This window comes from Rattus norvegicus, chromosome 3 (genome assembly GCF_036323735.1).
Source record: "Rattus norvegicus strain BN/NHsdMcwi chromosome 3, GRCr8, whole genome shotgun sequence".
Lineage (NCBI taxonomy): Eukaryota > Metazoa > Chordata > Mammalia > Rodentia > Muridae > Rattus > Rattus norvegicus.
The window spans coordinates 76,119,474-76,139,050 of NC_086021.1; positions in this window are offsets into that span (position 1 = coordinate 76,119,474).

Consider the following 19,577-nt stretch of genomic DNA (forward strand, 5'->3'; position numbering starts at 1 on the left):
CCGAGTTATAGCCACTAGCCTATAGGAGACGACAGGTTAAAAAGAGAACAGATGTACTTAGTTTAACCTAACAATCATTCAGAAATGAAAAAGCAAAGACTGAGGGATGCCTTATAAAAAGGAACAAAGTTAATTTTGTTGTGGTGGTACACACTTGCGATCCCAGTACTTGGTAATTGGAGGCAGGAGGATCATAACTTCAAGGCCAGCCTGGGCTACATGGCTACATAGCAAGACCTTGTTACCTCTACACCTCCCTTAAAAAACAAATTAAAAACAAGAGAATAAGCAATGGGAGTTTATTTATATTGTCGTCTAGAAAGCGAAAACCAATCTGTAGTTTTAATGGCTTCTGGTAGACAAGAGACAGCAAGATAGAAGTGGGAAAATATTACAAAAGAGTAGGAGGAAGTTGGGGAGGGGTGGTATTTCCACTGTCTTGATTGAGGTGACAATGTTATAATTACACTCTTATGTCAAAACAGATCAAACGATAACATTTCAAGTACATATTAGTTATTGTGTATGGATTACACAATAATAAAGTTGTCAATCATGGCTGTTGTTCCAAAGACTCTTATGTTATATACACTGAGTCTGGTCTTTGGGTTCTTTTTCCGCCTGATAATCTTCAGCCCTCAGAATAATTTGAGCCAGGAACTGGTAGGGCTGTTTCTTATTGATTGATTGATGATTGATTGCTCTTTCACAAGTCTTTGCAAAAATGCAAGGTGATGAGAAGGGGGTAGGGCTTGTGGTGCTAAGCTTTTACATACTCTGCCAGGCCTCTGGAGGTCTCTCAGCTTGAACCAGTCTAAGGCAGGTTTTCTTCATTTTACTTTATAGAAAGGAACATGGAGGGTGAGAGCATGGTTTCTCAACCAGGCGGGGCCCTTGCAGATGTTCTGCCTCTTGGCACACGTGTAGAGCCTGTCTTCTGAGGAGGGACAACGAGATTATGTGCCGTGCTTAAGAACAATAGGCAATGTCACAGCCTGCTAATTCCGTGGCTTCCCAGGAGAAGAAAGAGTTTTTTACAATGAGATGTCAGAGGGTCTTCCCATGACAGCCTTCCTCTGTATTTAAACCAGTTCTCTCCACCTCCTAGGGTACCAAGCCTTATCTGTAATTGTGGGATGGAGGTTTTCTCTTATTAAAAGAATCCCAGGCATGGCAAGAATGGGCAGTATTTTGGTTGGGCCGGGTGGGGGGATGGGGAGAAGTCACGTGACTGCATACTTCAGTTGTGTAGGGAAGAAACCGTCAGCCATCCTAGGTACTGCCGGCCAGTGTGTTCCAGGAGCTATTAGCTTTCCAGAGCCATTGGGCGAGCAGGTAAATTGTAGGCGGATTACTGTAAGGACCCCAAACAGCCAGTGGGTTTGACTTCAACGGCCTCTTCTCTGCACCCTTGCATTTATAAGGATGTCTGTGTGCTTCTATTTGCATGCAGAGCAGTTCCTCTCGTTCCCTGTTTCCACTGTAGACGCTCAGCTGCATGTGTCAGTGCTTCCTTTATGTCCATTACTTGTTGGAACTCCTCTGGTCCTGAAGCCTCCATGCAACAGGACACATGGAGGCTGGGCCATAATGTGATATGTGACCACAAAGTTCTCTGGCTGTTTTAATCAAATCTGGCTATTGTCTTAATTGCTTTTTCTCCTCAGCGAGAAACAGCTGAAGGAAAAAAGGGTTCTTTTTAGCTCATTTCTGTCCCTCCTGGTAGAAAGGGCAGGGTGGAGTGGCTGTATCATCCACGGGGATGGGATGTGACTGTGGAACAGGAAGCAGAGAAAGCATGGGCCAGAAGCAGAAGTGGGCTAACCTCCAGAGGTCTGTCCGAAGTGGCCTACTTCCACCAGAGAGGTCCCATGTTCCAAAGCTTTCAAAACCTATCAAAACAGCGCCACCAGTTAGGGACCAGATTTTCAAACACACAGGCCTGTGAGAGACATTTCTGACTCAAACACAACAGCTGTCTTTCTAGTCTTCTGCACATATGGAAGGAGGAGACCCCTTACACGGAGTCGCTCAAGACAGTAGCCTGTATTGCTGGCCTGAAATGTGTCCTCCGGAGAAGACTGAGCTCTCCTTTTTGTTTCCTGAGGGTAGGGGACAAGTTGGCTGAATGGCTGAAGAGACATCTAAATTGTTCCTGAATGTTCCTATGAGACAGACGCTATGAAAATCTAGACAGAGGATGGAAAGAAAAAACATCCTCTGGTAAGGTTGCCTTTCCTCAGAAAGGACACCCTGGAGGACATTTTCTCAAGAGCTGAAGAGAATGGAAAGTGCTTCCTTTATGTCCATTACTTGTTGGAACTCTGATTGCTGCAGCTTAATTGTTAACTTGACTGTGATGGTTTATATGAGAATACCCCAACCCCCCACCCCCACCCCTACCCCCAACCCCCTCTCCCACTCCCACCCCCAACCCCACCCCGAGGCTCGTGATCCAAAGCTTTGTCCTCAGTGAATAAAATTTAGAAAGGATTAGGAGGTGTACTCTTGTTGGAGGTGTGTCACTAGGCATGAGCTTTGAGACCCCCCACACACACATACACACATACACACACACATAAACACACACACACACATCACATACACACACACATACACTCACACACATATCACATACACACACATCACATACACACACATACACTCACACACATATCACATACACACACATCACATACACACACATACATACACACACATACACACATACACACACATATACATACACACACATACACACATATACATACACACACATACACACACACACACACACACACACACACACACACACACACTCACCTGCTGCTGTGGATCAGGGTATAAAGCCCTCAGCTACAGTGCCTTGTTTGTTTGCTCCCCCCATGATGATCATGGACTAACTCTGAAAACGTAAGCAAGGTACCAGTTAGATATTTTCTTTCGCCTTTTGCCTCAGTCATGGTGTCTCTTCACACAGTAGAACAGTGACTAAGACACTGGCACCATCTAGAATAATCTTCGAAGAAAGTCTCAATAAAGAATTGTTTGGATTGGGTCCACCTGTACCTATACCCCTAAGGGATCTTCTTAACTGTGTTCGTTGAGGTGGGAAGACTCATCCTGAATATGGGGGGCATCTCATGGGCGGGGCCCTGCCCTTGCTGAGAAGGAGAGCTGGTTAAGCACCAGCAAGCTTGCAGACAAGCTTTCTCTCTCTGCTCCAGACTGTGGATGTGACCAGCTGCTTACTCTTCCTGCTTTGACTCCCCTGCAATGTTGCATGGTGACCCAGAGCTGTGAGGATTGAGCCCTCTCCATGAAAGCTGCTTTTGTCAGGATGTTTTAATCACAGCAACAGGAAATGGAGTTGAGACAGCAACATTGGGAGCTGAAGAGATGGCTCGGAGGTTAAGAGCACCAGCTGCTCTTCCTAGAGGACCCAGGTTCAAATCCCAGCACACACATGGTGGCTAATAATTTCTGTCACTCCGATTCCAGAGAACTGGACATTCTCTACTGGCCTTCTCAGGTACTGTGTGCACACGGTACACAGACACACATTCAGGCACATGAGCCATCAGAAATGAAGGCCCAGCCAGGCATAGTGGCATATGCCTGCAATTTGAGCACTCAGGAGAGTGAGGCAGTAAGATTGTGTTAAGTCCAAGGTCAGTCTGCACTCCGGAGTCGCATCCTGTCTCAAAAGAGGCAACAATAGCAATGGCAAAACTAACACAGTGACAGAAACTGTCTGCTTTGGGGCTGAGAGATGAAGAGTGGACATTAGTGAAGAACGTGATTGAATAAAAATGTATCCTGGACTGGACTGGTGACAGGTTGAGCCCCTTGCCTCCTCCCAAAAGGGCTGCTGGTTCAGATTCTTCTGGGATTTTCTGAGGAGTCCTTCATCTGCCCAGGGTTAGGACAGGAGTCTTTGGGGATTTGCCTTTTGAAGAAAGAGGAGAAAAGGACCAGGATTTTATAGCTTGCTTAACAGGGAGAGACTCTAGTCCTGAGACTCACCTTGGGGAAGAGAGGAGAGTTTCCTTCTCTCCTTTTTAATTACAATTTTTTTCTTTATTTTATTTTACATCTATGGGGGTTGCCTGCATGTGTGTCTGGGTACCACATGCACATCTGGTGGCAGCGACCAGAAAAGGGCATTGGATTCCCTGCAACTGGAGTTACAGGTGAGTGTGACCCATCCATCCTGTGGATGCTAGAAATCAAGCCCAGGTCCTCTGCAAGAGCAGCCAGTTACCACTGAGCCACACTTCTCTAACCCCTAATTTAGTTCCCTATAAATAACTTGGGGGAAGACATACTGTGAGTAGGAGGGCAGGCCTTGCTCCTGGAATTACAATCTTTATTTCAAAATAGTCAAGATTCCAAGGTACGATACTTGGGGGTATCACGTTGCCAAGAGTAAGCCACATCAGAGACATTGATGGTCTCTGCGATGTGAGACTTCATTTAATAATAATAAATCTGTAAGCTATGTTGATTTTATTGACTTTGGTTCACCAAGTGCCACTGACTCTGCTCGGTAGCAGTTTTGAGCTCTATCATTATCCTAATTACTGATATTAAACTCTTAGGCCACGCCCTAGACGTCACACAACAATGTGTGTATAAGACACCAAATGGCAATAAAAGGGTTAAAGAGGTGACAGGTTCAAAGAGGCCTTGCTGGAGTCAAGATCAGAGAAGTGAAACAGACTCAAAGAAAGATACTGAGGGTGATTAGATAGGAGAGGCGAAACCCAATGCACATTCAACTTCAGAACAGGTTCACGACCCCAGGCACAGGGCTGGGTCTGGACAAAGGAGGGTTTGACCAGGTCATTTCCAGCGATGGAATCGGAGCCTTAGCCCCCGGGACAGAAACCAAGTCAGGAATCCTGGAGTGTGATTGGAGAGTAAGTGCCACTGTGGCCAACTGGGAGTGTCCCTCTGGTGAGAAGGTTGTATCCATTCTTGGTCTAATATGTTTGATTGCTTCAAAGTCCTGGCTTTTATTACACTTTTTCTTTTTAAATGTATGTGAGTGTTTGTCTCCATCCATGTCTCTGTACTACTTGCATGCCTGGTCCACTAGGAGGCCAGAAAAGGGATTTGGATATCCTTGCAACTGGAGTTACAGACAGTTGTGAGTTGCCATGTGGGTGCTGGGAATTGTACCTAGGTCCTCTGCAAGAGCAGTCAGTGTTCTTAACAGCTGTCCCATCTTTCCAACCCTCATGTTTCCATGTTGTCTTAGTTGGGGTTTTATGGCTGGGAAGAGACATCGTGACTACAGAAACTCTTATAAAGAACAACATTTAACTGAGGCTGGATTACAGATTCAGAGGTTCAGTCCGTTATTGTCATGGCAGAGAACATGGCAGCACGCAGGCAGACATGGTGCTAGAGAAGGAAGAAAGGTCTACATCTTGAACTGAAGGCAGCAGGAGACTGCGCCACACTGGGAATAGCTTGAGCATATATAACCTCAAAGCCCGCCTCCACAGTGACACACCTCCTCCAACAAGGCCACACCTCCTCCAACAAGGCCACACCTCCTCCAACAAGGCCACACCTCCTAACAGCTCCACTCCCTCTAGACAAACATTCAAATATAAGAGTCTATGGGTGCCATTTCTAGTCAAACCACCACACGTGTGCTTCTGACTTCATCCGATCAGTACAGAGGAGGCAGTATTTTATTTGCATAAATAAGTTATCAGCCTGTGCCTTATGGTTTGTGTTGGACAGATGGTACTTATTTACTTATGTCATTCTGCCTCAGTGTCTGTACTCAAAACGGAGCAAATTTATGCTTTATAAAATGGAGCCATGAGGGGTTAGCCTGAGAGATGATGTTTTATGCACCGTGGAGCATCTTTGAGCAAGGTCCAGCCTGAAACTACTGTTCTGCTTGGCATGGTGTAACTTAGGGCAGGCCTGAGCCTGATCTCCACGTATTTTCTGAGCCTTGACTCTAAAGAACATTAAAAGAAGCAATATTGCTGATGCAATGCTGTACCTACGAATATAGCCCCAACTGCCTGAGGGCAGAGGCAGGAGGGTCGTGCCTGAGAAGAATAAAAGGCTGGGGGCGTGGCTCAGTGGTAGAACACTTGCCTAGCATGCATGAGGACCTGGGTTTGATACCTGGTATTGCTATAATAGAAATAAAATAGATTAAAAAGAAAAAAAACCATATTGATCAACCATAAGTGAACAGTCATGCTTCAATTTGGCTATCCTCAAGGAAAAGTTACCTAGAGAATATTTTTGTGCAAGATTTAAATGAAATTTTTATTTGAGAATTGTCTACATAAACATGAAAAATCACAATGGAGAAAGGAGACTCGAGTCCAAGTCCCCTTTCTCTGTCTCCCAGTCTCCTCCAGGGAGCAGCGTTGACAGTTCTTTAAACATGCATGCCACATACATAGCAAATATTCTAGATGGAAACATGTACGGCAAACACATGTGGCACACGTCCTTTTTGCTGCTATGGGTTTCTCTGTACCTACAAAGGACTGAGTTGTCTAAGTTATAACTGAGACTGTGACTCATTCGAGTCCTCCTGCGTTCGTCAGGGACCTGGCGACAGATGGCACGCCGAATCTGTGAGAGCGGGTAGTTTTAATAAAACGACTGTTTGCAAAGTTGCAGGCAGGTTTAAGGAAACCAATAAAGGCCAGTTCTCAGTACTTTATCCAGGGTAGGCGCTATTTAAAATGTAACTGATTTAAAGAATGCTCTTTAAGAAAAAGAATATGAAATTACTGATGGAAAAGTAGGTACAAAAATAAATTCAGGATGAGAAAGAAAGCACTAACAGAGCTTAAACTCATAAAACATCACGAAATCTAAATGTCACCATCATATAACTACCAGTCACATCTCTACTGACTTCTTTCCAGCTTTGTGTGGGTGTGGGGTATGCATGTGTGTGTGTGTGCCTCTGTGTGTGTGTGTGTGTGTGTGTGTGTGTGCGCATTCACGTGAGTATGTGGTATGTATGTGTGTGAGTGTGGGGTATGCATGTGTGTGAGTGTGTGGGGGTATGCATGTATGTGAATATGGGGTATGCATGTATGTGTGCATGAGTGTGTGGTGTGCATGTGTGTGAGTGTGTGGTATACATGTATATGTGTGTGAGTATGTGATATGCATTTGTATGTGATATGCATGTGTATGAGAATGTGGTATTCATGTATGTGAGTGTGGGGTATGCATGTGTGTGAGTGTGTGGGGGTATGCATGTATGTGAATATGGGGTATGCATGTATGTGTGCATGAGTGTGTGGTGTGCATGTGTGTGAGTGTGTGGTATACATGTATATGTGTGTGAGTATGTGATATGCATTTGTATGTGATATGCATGTGTATGAGAATGTGGTATTCATGTATGTGAGTGTGGGGTATGCATGTGTGTGACTGTGTTGGGGGTGTATGCGTGTGGTTCAGGTGGGGTATGTGTCTGTGCGATTGTATGGTATACATGTGTAGGAGTATGGTGTTATGCATGTGTTATGCATGTTTGTGAGTTTGTGCACATGGAGGCCAGAGGACAGACACCAGATGGCCTGGTTTATCACTCTGTAGTAGTCTTTTGGGACAGGGTCCCACCAATACTAGAACTAGATTGGCACCTAGGAAGTCCCAGAGAAGAATCCTGCTGAAGACTTCTCCTGTCTGTCTCCCTGAGGGCTTGGTTACAGGTACACGTGGCCACATATGAGTGCTAGGGTCCCAACCTGGGTTCTTGTACTTGTTCAGCAAATTTTCTTTCCATCAAAACCATCTCTTCAGCACACTCTTTTTTCCCTCTTTGATCCTACAAGATGGACATTATTGACAGATTTTGTTTTTAGAGAAAGAATAGAAAGCTAAACTTTTTTGTGTATAAAAAATCTGACATCATTCCTTTCAGGGGTGCACAACTTTGACATTTCAGCAGGACATGGTCACCCACAAAGTTCATGCTCAAACACCATGTAGCCAGATTATTAAAACATACAAATAAATAAATTGCAAAATAAATCACAACGTTTTAAGTATGTTTAAGGTTTTGTGTTGGGGCACATTCATATTTTCAGCAGAGCAGGCCTGTGGTTCCGGGACAGTTTGTTTCAGGGTGTGTTTTCTATTTAGTGGGTCTATGAATGTCTCCCCACAAGGGAAGGAAGGCACTGTAGTTCAATTGGAAAACAGCGTGGCACTGTCTGTTAATTTTTTGTTGTTTTGTTTGTTTTTGTCTTTGAAAGATCTCGAGGCATTTCACAAAGCTAAGGACACACTCGATCCGTTTGCCACCTGCAGGAACTGTTTCGTCACTTCCTTATCATCAAGCACTCAGTGTCCTGCTCACTTCAGGACACAACTGAAGTTCCTTTCTTTCGGCCTCATCCCTTCTCACTTTTGGATTCATCCCTCATCACCTCCCTCGTGGGTTCTTGCCAGGTTACACACCAGGAATACCCAGCTGCTTACAGTTCGGGGACCCGGTATCCTCAATCCCCAGCCTTGGCCTGAGATGTTCTCTATGCTTAGAATTCTCCCCCTCCCCCAGCTTCTCCTTCTGGGAATCTTGCTTCCTGCCTTGAGTGGCAGACAACATCCTACCCCCTTGCAAAGCCTTTCTCAACAGATGGGTCAGTCTTTCTTCTTTGCCAGTGTCCTCTGATGCAATTGGTTGTTGATGTAGCTCCTTATTAGCCTGCATTGTTCTGAAAACTATGAACTTCTCAGCCTTCTATGTTGTCAGCCCTGCACAGAGCCTGGCACACCATAACCACTCTTTAAGTGCATGGTTTTATTTTGTTTAAACATGTTGTCGCTACCTAGACCAGAATTACCTAATGATCCTCTTGACCCAACCTCCCAGCTACTGAACTGTAGGGCTATTCTACCACACCTGCTCAATAAATGGGCAATGGGCTGCAAAGATGAGCACAAAGCAATTTTGCTATGTGTCTATGCTTGAGCCAAAATCCTGTCTGATTTTCTGCTGACGGAAATCTATGAAGAAGCAGTATTCTTATATTCTCTGTCTCTGTCTCTGTCGCTGTCTCTCTTTCTCTCTGTCTGTGTATGGGTATATGTATGTGTTTATGTATGTGTGTGTATGTGTATGGTGATTATATGTGTGCATGTGAATGTATGGGTGTATGTATGTGTTTGTGTGTGTGTGTGTATGTGTGTATGTGTATAGTGAGTGTATGAGTGCGTGTGTGGGTACGAATGCAGGGGACACAGAGGACAACCTGAGGTGCTGTTCCTCAGAAACACTGCCTCTTGTTTTTTGAGACAGGGTCTTTCACTGGCCTGTAGTTCACTGTAGGTTGGGCTGGATGACCAGTGAGCCCCAGGGAACTTCCTGTCTCCACCTCTCCAGCTTTGGCCATTTCTCCCCCATGAGGCCGACCTCCAAGGTCCAGCAATCAAAAGCTCCCTTTTGGCTGCCCCAATCAGCTCCCCGAATCAAAATTAAGCACCTCACCTTAACATGGGAGGGGGGCATTCTCTCTTTCCCTTTATAAACTGTCATTTGCCAATGGGCCACATCTGTCTCCTCTCTATCCCCTCTCTATCCAGAGGTGGTCTTTGTCCCTCCAGGGCAAATACCCCTCTCTCCCCTCCCGTGTTCTTTTCCCTTCTCACTCACTCATCCTCTATCTCCTGTCTTTGTCTTTTGTTTCCTGCCCTCTGTCCCTCTGGGGCAGATAAATCTTCTTTGTGCAGAGAACGTGGATTGGGGTGTCCTGTGATGACTTCGAAGTTTCAGGGACACCTCTGCAGATTTTTCCTGACTAAAGCCCATGCTGTCATTCATCTCATTGTCTGCCCCACTCCCTGACCTCACGACAAACACCACCACTCCTGTTTGTTGTTATTTTTTCATCTGGTTTCTAGGGATCAAACTCAATCCATCCATGCTTGCAAGGAAAGCTCTTTACAGACTACGATATCTCCCCGGACTGTTAACATCCCGATCCTTGTAGAGGATTAAATATGCTACCCCAAAATACATCACTTCAACATATGGCTTATTTTAACTTAACAAACAATGCACAGGCAGACATTTCTGTGCCTGCCTCTCCATTTTCCTGAAAGCAGGATATACATTTCCATCCATGACTCTGCGTCCCCTGACAACTCCAAGGTAACTCGAGAATCACCGAGAGGAATCAATTTAACAAACTCTACTAAAATAGCTCACTGGTTTCCTCCCCCCACCATATACTTACCTCCCACAGTTTGCCACCCCTAACAGCCTTGGCTGTTTCTCTACAAATCCACTGCCTTTTGTTAGCCCTCCAAAAATTCTCTGGTTCTAACCACTTCTACAGTTAGCTATCTCTGAGTTTCTCTCCTAAGTCAAGGGTACCTCCAATTTGCAATTTCTGTCTTTTGTAAGTCAATTTCCAGACCCCCAGTGGAGAATCTGGAAAAGAAAATGCTTTTTTGTTTTAAACTCCCCTATAGTGTGCACATGAAGAAACTCAGTCTGTTTAAATCATTTGCCCATAGCTGTTGCAGCTCAGTCAAGAAGCTGTTCACTGGGCACAGCGTCCTTTGTCCTGCAGCAGTGAGCAACTGCCTGTGGTAGGGCTGAGCCAACTCCTGAAGGAATAGACAGTTCTCGCTTCCCTGAGGGATCACAACCCCTTTTATGCTTCTGTCCTATCTACGCCCACTGGCATTGTTCACTTCAAGGTCATGGGTGCTTCACCCAGTCAAACCCAATGGCTACTTTAATCTTTTATGTTTTTTAAACACTCAATGGATTCTCTGTTCCCTCTCCTCCCCTGCCATTCTAGCTCTGATTTTTCTTCTACCTCTAAAAGTTGAACTTCCTCAGAGCAGGCTGTGAACCAGCCTCTTCCCTCTGCCCACCCGTGCTCCCACTGATCTCTTGAAGTCCTGTGAAGTTCACGGGAATGAATCCACACACTGTTTATAGGGTCCTTCCAGTGTTGATGTATGTAAGAACTTAGATGCCCAAGTCACCACTCGGTGTGACTACATGTCCAACCAGTGTGTCCTCAAATTCCATGGGCAACTCTGGTTCTCCCCTGAGCGATGGTTTTCTCCTACCGCTGTGTGACAGGGATATTATGTGACTGACTTAGTTCCAATTTTGTGTTTTGTTTTGTTCTGTTTGAGACAGTGGCTTCTCTTTGTGACCCTGGTTGTCCTGGAACTTGCTCTGTAGACCAGGCTGGCTTCGAACTCAGAGATCTGCCTGCCTCTGCCTCCTGAGTGCTCGGATTAAAGATATGCCACCATCACCCAGCTGGGACTGCTTTATTTGGGCTCCACGTTTCAGATCTTAGCCAGGGAGAAGCTGATTTGTGAAATCCCCCCATACATGTGTTTGAACTCTGATCTCCATCGTGTGATGATTACAGAGGTTGGGGAAACTTTAGGAGCCTCATTGGAAGAAGTGAGTCACTAGGGGTAGGTCTTGACATTTTAAAGCCCGGCTGTACTTCCTGTCTGCTTTATGCTTCCTACGGTTCATGCTCACAGTCTGTCTGTCTGTCTGCCCGCCTCATAGTTCTGCTACCATGCTTTCCCTGACACTGTTATGAAATATAATGTGGCGTGGGGTATCTTTGGCAGGCCCAAGCCAAGGTGTAACCCTGAGAAATTACACCGTGCAACAGATGTGGTATAAAAGAGGGAGGGGAGAGGAGTGAGGACCTGGGAAGGGTTAGAGGGAGACAGATGGACATGCAGGCAGACAGGCAGGCGACAGACAGGCAGACAGGCAGACAGACAGACAGACAGGGAGCAGAGGACAGAGAGGGTGGGCAAAGAGGAGAAGATAGAGGACACGGGCAGAGAACAGAGAGAAGAAACACTGAGAACACAGAGAGAGCTGGGGTGGCAGGTGGCTCCTCTCATCCACCATGTATAGTTGGGGCGCCTGGTGGTGGTGACATAAGCACCTGCTGAGATCTCTGACAGCGGCCAGAGCAATTGTTACAAACCTCACACTGTATGCCAACACAAGCCTTGGTGTAGGTTAAAGTGTGTGTGTGTGTGGGGGGGCGGTGGCTCTGGCCGCTCACAGAAAGGCAGGACATGGGAAGTTTGACCCATGGTGCCAGGCGGGTGTCAGGCTGTGGGAAGCTGAAAGACACTGCTCCAGGGTTGTCGAAGTGTGGTCTGCTGTCTCAGGGGTCCCCAGGCCTGCAAGGAGGCCGGGGCCATCTGGTTCTCAGGCTCTTGGGCATCCAGGCCCCTCTGGGATGTTGCGGAAGAGCTGAGAATGGAATGAGATCCCGTGGGACTGGATCTAGCCCAGGGCTGAGGGGGAAAAGAGTGGAGACGCTCGGGTTGGTCCTTCAGGGAGAGTCCTTGGCTGGGCAGCAGTAGGCTTGAGCTTGGTGGCAGCACTGCTGGGAGCTCAGGGAGGCTTTCTGCCTGAGATTAAACGGCTTAGGTGAAGGCCTTCTCTGTGGCTCCCCACGACAGATCCTGATGAAAAGAGGCAGTCCATGGTTTCAAGGCGTTTATTGTCATGGCGGAAAGTGGATGAGTGAAACCGTACCCCACTTCTCAAAGTAGGCCTGAAATAAATACCTTTTGCAGAGAGGAGTGTCTGGGAAGGGAAATTCATTGGCCAAGTCTCTAGGCCTTTAGATACCTCATTATAATGGAGATCAGTCTTGATCCTACATGACCTGTGGTTACATCCTCAACCTGTGGAGGGGCTTGGGGCGTTGCCCTTACATGACTGATTGTCACAAATCTATGGAGGGCTGTGGCTAGTGACCTGGTTTCCTAGGAGTCAGGCGAAGCTCCTACTGTCCCTTCAGGGTCTCTGGGGCTCAAACTTTTTCAACCGGGAACCAGGGCATCTTTAACTGTCCCATATCTTCCCACCTTTAATTTGCTTCTTGTTTGATGTTGACAGAGTTCCTAACCAAAGGTGGCTGATGTAGAAGGCTCAAAGAGCAGGGTGACCAACAGTGGGAGCTGGAGTCACCTGCAGGGCAACTTTACTCATCCAGCTGACTGCCAACTGGACCTTAGCTGGGGCTATAGTCTAGAACATTTGCGCATGATCACATGCCGTAGCCCAGGCTCCTTCCAAGGTGGACACCCTCAAGTGATGTATTTCTCAGATCCTTGTTTGTGTTTCTCTGTATAGTTTAAATTTAGAAGTATTTCTCTGTATAGTCCAGGGTCATTTCCACCATTACTCTGCTGGTCGGAAGGAGACGGGCAGGTCTCAGGTCTATGGGAGGGACAATATAGCACAGGAGGCAGGAGAATAGGGGTGCACTAAAGTTCAGTTAGCACAGGAAAGAAACCAGTTGGCAAGGAGAAGGGCTCACACTCCCTCCGACTGGCATAGGCACAGGGGCCTCTAGGGGGTCTGAAGGTGACCGATGGTTCATTCTAACACTATAATGCATACACCTAGGTGGAGATGTAATGCTAGATAAAGCCGAAACCCATGAAGTTGTATGTAGAGCAACATAGAACAGAGCATGTGTGAGAAAGCCCACAAATGGCCACCCGACTCCACACTGGATTACCTTTGTGTGTCTAAATGTCCTCGCCCTCCCCCCACACTTCCCTGTCTCCCATGCCTCTCCTCCCCCACACACTCCCCCTCCCTCCTTCCTCCCGTGGAAGTGTGCCTTTTAATAAACCATCCCTGCTTCTGAAAACTACCCTCCTGTCTCTATTTTCTCATCCCAGGACATAACCTGAAAGTCCTCCAGACACGCCCATTGGACCCCTCATCAGCCACTATCTCCCCCGACCCCCACCCGGTGGCATAAATAGTACCTCCCATCACTTACTGGTCTCATTGCTTCCATATTTATCTCTTTTTTTTTTTTCTTCTTTTTTCCGGAGCTGGGGACTGAACCCAGGGCCTTGCGCTTGCTAGGCAAGCGCTCTACCACTGAGCTAAATCCCCAACCCCTATTCTTTTATGTTATAAGTACACTGTAGTTGTCTTCAGACACACCAGAAGAGGACATCAGATCCCATTACAGATGGTTGTGAGCCACCATGTGGTTGCTGGGAATTGAACTCAGGACCTCTGGAAGAGCAGTCGGGTGCTCTTAACCGCTGAGCCATCTCTCCAGCCCCTATTTATCTCTTTCTAACACATTTCCCCTACAGCAGTCAGAAGTGATCTGGCTGAAATGAGGCTCGTCCATTTTCCCTCAGGCAGCCATTTGCAGCCAGGGGCTCCTCTCATCTTTAAAAGCCCCCATGGGGTGTCCTGGTGTTCTCAGGATTAAAGGTCACTTTCCTGTCCCTCCACCCTGGCCCAGCAACATTTTCTCTGGACTCAGCCACACCCCAGCTATGTCAGTGCGTGGCTTTGTTCTCTCTCTTCACCTGCTGTGTTCTCTACCATTACTCACTCCCCTCCCCCACCCAGCCTTTTCAGGCTCTGTGAGATCTGTGAGATACAGTCTAAGACGTGTATTTATATATGTATACTCTTACGTTGAACTCCTTTTGGAATGTGAGCTCCATGAGGGTCCTGTCTGATGGCTTCTTCCATAGCACCTATCACAGTGCCTGGCACATAGGTGCTGAGAAAATACCTGTTTGTGATAACAAAAGCAGGTAGGCAGATAAGCCAATAATGTGCTTCCCAGTGGCAGAGAAGAGTCACTTCCTTCCGAGGGCCTCCTTAGACAGCAAAGAATTCCCTGAAGATGTCGGTGCCTTTAGAGCCAGGGGCCCGTTGCAACCTTTTGGAGGCCCTGGACACCTGTTTGATCCATGCTGTGACTAGCTAGACCTGGCATCTAGAATCACAGGCTATCCCTGAAGGAGTCAAGACCGCCAAAGGATCATAACAAGTAAGTCACCTGCACTCTGTTAGTGACTGACATAATTAAACCAAGCTGGTTTCTGAAGCTTGTGGGGGTCTCCCATGGGTTTCCCATGAGCCTCATTTTCTTTCAGGCAGTCATTTGCAACTGGGCCTGACCATCACTTTCAGATAATCATCTTTGCAATCATCCTGCAATTCCAAACATTCAAAGTCACCCACACGATGGTTTCCAAACTCTCTGGGCTCATTACGACAGTGCATTTAGGCTTTTTAATCCCATGCCCCCATCTGTGAGCCATAGGCATCTATCTGGTGATTCTAAAGAGGATCCTAATGAAAATCATAAATGAAAAAGCGACATAATAAAGTAACTCTGAAAGCGTCCTGAGACTCCTGCCAACTTCCTTAAGCTTGTAAATAGCCCCAGGCATCAGAAGACCTGCACTCTTAGTCACTCAGCTCACCTCAAGGCCTCCAGACAGTCTCACTACCCTGAAGGTGCTGTACGAGTTCATTAGGCCTCAGAAGACATTACCTTCCTGCCCTTTATTCATAGTACATCTTCAGACAGGAAGATGTACTCCCAGCCTCCCGAGGAGGGCTCTGCTCTCACTGGCCTTCATTTTCGTATTTTATTTCTTACCAAGGACCAGCTTGTCATGCCTCCTCCCTGTCTTATTAAGAAGGTATTTAGGTCCCTTACAACCTGACACCTCAATTGATACAAAAATAGAAGCTTATTTATCTCTTTTCTTTTGAAACTCAAAGCAGATTTGTCATTTATGATATCAAAACAAAACAAACAACCCAAAACCCCACAACAAAGAAACTGTGTCTGCTTGGCAGAGTCCCTGTTGAATTTGAGAGCCTCCCCTCCAGCATTTTTTTCTCAGTGACAGCTTTTTGGTCCATTTCACAGGTTGCAGTGTCTCGTGTTTGAGGTCACAACTCCTCCCTATGGTCTGGGAGCAAGTCTGCAGTGGAGAGTCACAGACCTGGGGAGTAAAGTCAGCACTCGGAGTCCTCCTCCCCTGGGTAGGTCACCTCCCACACTTCACCTATTGCAAAATCAGGGTGGGGTGACGTTCTCATACCACTCACCCACATGCATGGAGATTTCAAAACTTTTGGGAACAACATGGCTTCTGAATGTGGGATCTGCTTAGCTGCCCCCTCCCCATGGGGTGTTTAGAGTTTTAAATTTAACTTCTCTGTTATCTAAAGAATGGATTCATGGCTCGGGGAAAAGAGAATAAATGTTAATGAGCAACATTTTTATCCGATCTCCAAGCCTTACCCGAGTCGCTCAATTCAGATTGGAAATCCTTAGGATGGGCGCCTGATAGAGCAACCCGGGAAACAATGTAATGTGTTTATCATCTCCAGTTCCTTCAAAGAAAGGCAAATATTTACTCCGTCTGATACTTTGTCTCCAGTCAAATGAGTTTTTTTTTAAGACAACGTCTTTTTGAGCACTTTGTTTTCTCCTAAGCACTTTGTTAAGTTTCCTGCTCTGCAGTGTTCTTCTTGCTGCTCCATCTGTTCTTGCTTCCAGAGACTTTTTTTTTTTTTTAAATCTCCTCAGGAAATTCAGTGGAACAAGGTAAAGATCAACTGCCGGTGGATTTTTGTTTCTCTTCTTTCTGGGAAAGAGCCAGTGTGTGTTTAAAAATAGACTGGAGAAATATCTACAGCTTGAGATTCATTCAATCCTCTATTTGCTGTAAAATACAAAGCAGGGTTGGTTCATCTGAACTAAAATGACCCTGTAGTTTTCACCTTTTGGAGCAAACAGTTCACCACTGCAGTCTTCTGGAGAGGCCATTCTACCTAATATATTTAGCCTGCCCAAAAGAAAAAAAAAAAAAAAAAAGCAGGCAATGTAGAGTATTCCAAACCAAACACTTGCCAATTGATGATTAATATATATTAATGATTATATAATATATTATAGGTTATATGTAATATATGAATCAATAATTTATATTATCAACATAATGTATATTATTTATTAATATGTTATCAATAGTAGCTTTTATGATCTCAGCCAGGGAAATAAAAATAGCCAATAAAAAAGAATGTTCCTTAAAAAAACAACAACAAAACATTATTGAGTTATGACTGACATACAGTAAAATGTTTAAAGGCTAACTAAGAGTATGATCTGAGGATTTGGAGCAGCTGATAACCTACAGAGTCTTTAAGGTCATCCTCAGAGTGCCTCTGTGATGGTTTGTATAGGTTTGACCTAGGGAGTGGCTCTATTTGGAGGTGTGGCCTTGTTGGAGTGGGGGTGGCCTTGTTGGAGTGGGTGTGGCCTTGTTGGAGTAGGTGTATCACCGTGGGTTGTGGGCTTTAATATCCTAGTTCTAGCTGCCTGGAGGTCAGTCTTCCACTAGCAGCCTTCAGATGAAGATGTAGGACTCTCAGTTCTGTCTGTACCATGCCTGCCTGGATACTGCCATGTTCCCGCCTTGATGATAATGAACTGAATCTCTGAACCTGTAAGCCAGCTCCAATTAAATGTTGTCCTCTATAAGACTTGCCTTGGTCATGATGTCTGTTCATAGCAGTAAAACCCCAAGACAGCCTCTGTTAGAAACCCAACAAACCAGTGGGATGATCACGATGCTTGAATCTCTGATGACAGATTAAAGATGGTGGTTCTTCTGCTATTGTATTGTGAAGTACCTTCAGAGTACGAAGCCCTTGAAACAAGGTAATCTGGATGCTTTCTTGGAGAAGCCATTCATCTGTACTTCATGACTGACTATGATGAGCTCCTGCCCACCGCAGTGATGGCTTTTCCTCCTTCCTGGCAGACCCACTGTACACAAAAGGTGGGTGTGCTCTGAGAAGAGCAGTTGATGGGACCCGAGGTGGTCTCACTCACTTTCTCTAACAGCAGCTCTTTTCCCCTGTTACTTTTGATATAGTCACTAACGCAGAGAACAGCAGCTGGAGTACAACGGCCTCTGTCTATCTCCTCAAATTCATCAAGTTTTACCCTTCACCCTCAGTTATATACATTTTATACACTTAGGGCTTGTTTTGCTTTCTTTTCATTTCAGAGCCAAACCAAAACAACAGCTAGGGGCTGGAGAAATAGTTCCATGAAAATGGCTGTGGTGTGAAGTTTGTCTCATCAGAACACAGGTAAATGTCAGGTGGATGTGACAGCCTGCTTGTAATCCCAGCCCTCTTTAGAAGTGGATACGCGGCATTCTGGGACAAGCAGGCCAAATTGTGAGCTATGGGTTTAGGTGAGAGACCCTGTCTCAATATTTAAGTTGGAGAATAATGGAAGAAGACACCTAGCGTCATACATGAACATACATGTGGACATGCATTTGAATACATATATCCACTCACACACATGTGAATAGGTCTACATGAATCCAACTGCACACATTCAAATTAATTAGTTGATTCGTTTCTTTTGTTTTTGTTTTTTTTGAGACAGGGTTTCTCTGTGTAGCCCTGGCTGACTTAGAACTCGTTCTACAGACCAGGCTGGCCTCAAGCCCAGAGATCTGTCTGTCTTTGCCTCCCAAGTGCTGGGTTTAAAGGTATGTACAAGCATGCCTGGCTAATTAATTAATTTCTAATTAATCAAATTATAAAGAAAGAAAACTGTGATTTGATATTCATTCATTCATTCATTCATTCAATGCTTGGGGTTGAATCCAGAGCCTCTCATACGCAGGTTAAGTAAGCATTTAGTACTGAACCAGCCAAGCCTCTTCCTACATTTTTTGTTTCCATTTATCTCTATCTTATCAGTAGGAAAGTAACAGCTCACTTGCTGTGTCTTCCTAGGCCTCTTCAGCCTACATAGGAGACAAAGGACAGAACAGTTTGTACAGAACTCTGAGACCCAGCACCGTGGCCAACGTAATGAAGCCTGTGGCCCTTTGGCTTTGTAATCCACTTTGCAGCCTATCCTGCTCCTTCCCTGGACCCTCAGCCCATCAGGCTTGGTAGCAGGGTCTCTATCCACTGAGCAATCTTGCCAGTTCTAACCATAATTGCTTCTTTAAAGACCCCATCTTCAATAGTCTTGCTGGGAATTACCTTTAGCACATACATTTTAGAAAGACAGAATTTAAGCCTTAACAGGAGAGAGAGAGAGAGAGAGAGAGAGAGAGAGAGAGAGAGAGAGAGAGAACTGAAAACATTTGATTAAAAATGTCTCTGCCTATAGATCTAAGAAGTCCACAAACTCAGGCAGAAGAATCAAGAAATGTATACTAAAATATAAAAGAAATGTACATTAAAAATGATCCAAAACCAATGATAAGGCGAAAATCTTAAAACTAGCTGTGGAAAAACAGTTATGTATGGGGTGAGTAAAGATAAGAGAGTAAAGGCCAGGCCGCCCAGAATGGCAGTGAAGCCACACCCTTAAAGAACAGAAGGGAAAACAAAAGAAACTGAACGTTGGGATGCTGTCGGAGTGAGAATGTCTTTTAGACGACTTCTTCAGATACACCAAAGCCAGAAAGGTTTTTAGTGAAGGTCTGATGTGAGGGAGCCCTTTCATTGGCACAGGGGAAATAATGGCAGACAAATTCCAGAGTCACACAAAAGAAAGAGGATCAAGCAATTTGGGAGGCTGTGTGACCAGAAAAGAACAAAACAGAAACACAGAGTTGAGCAAAACCGTTTCTGTTATTCAAAGACAACGTCCTCAAGGACTAGAGCGATGGCTCACGCACTGCCCTGATGGCTCACGCACTGCCCCTGCAGAGGGCCA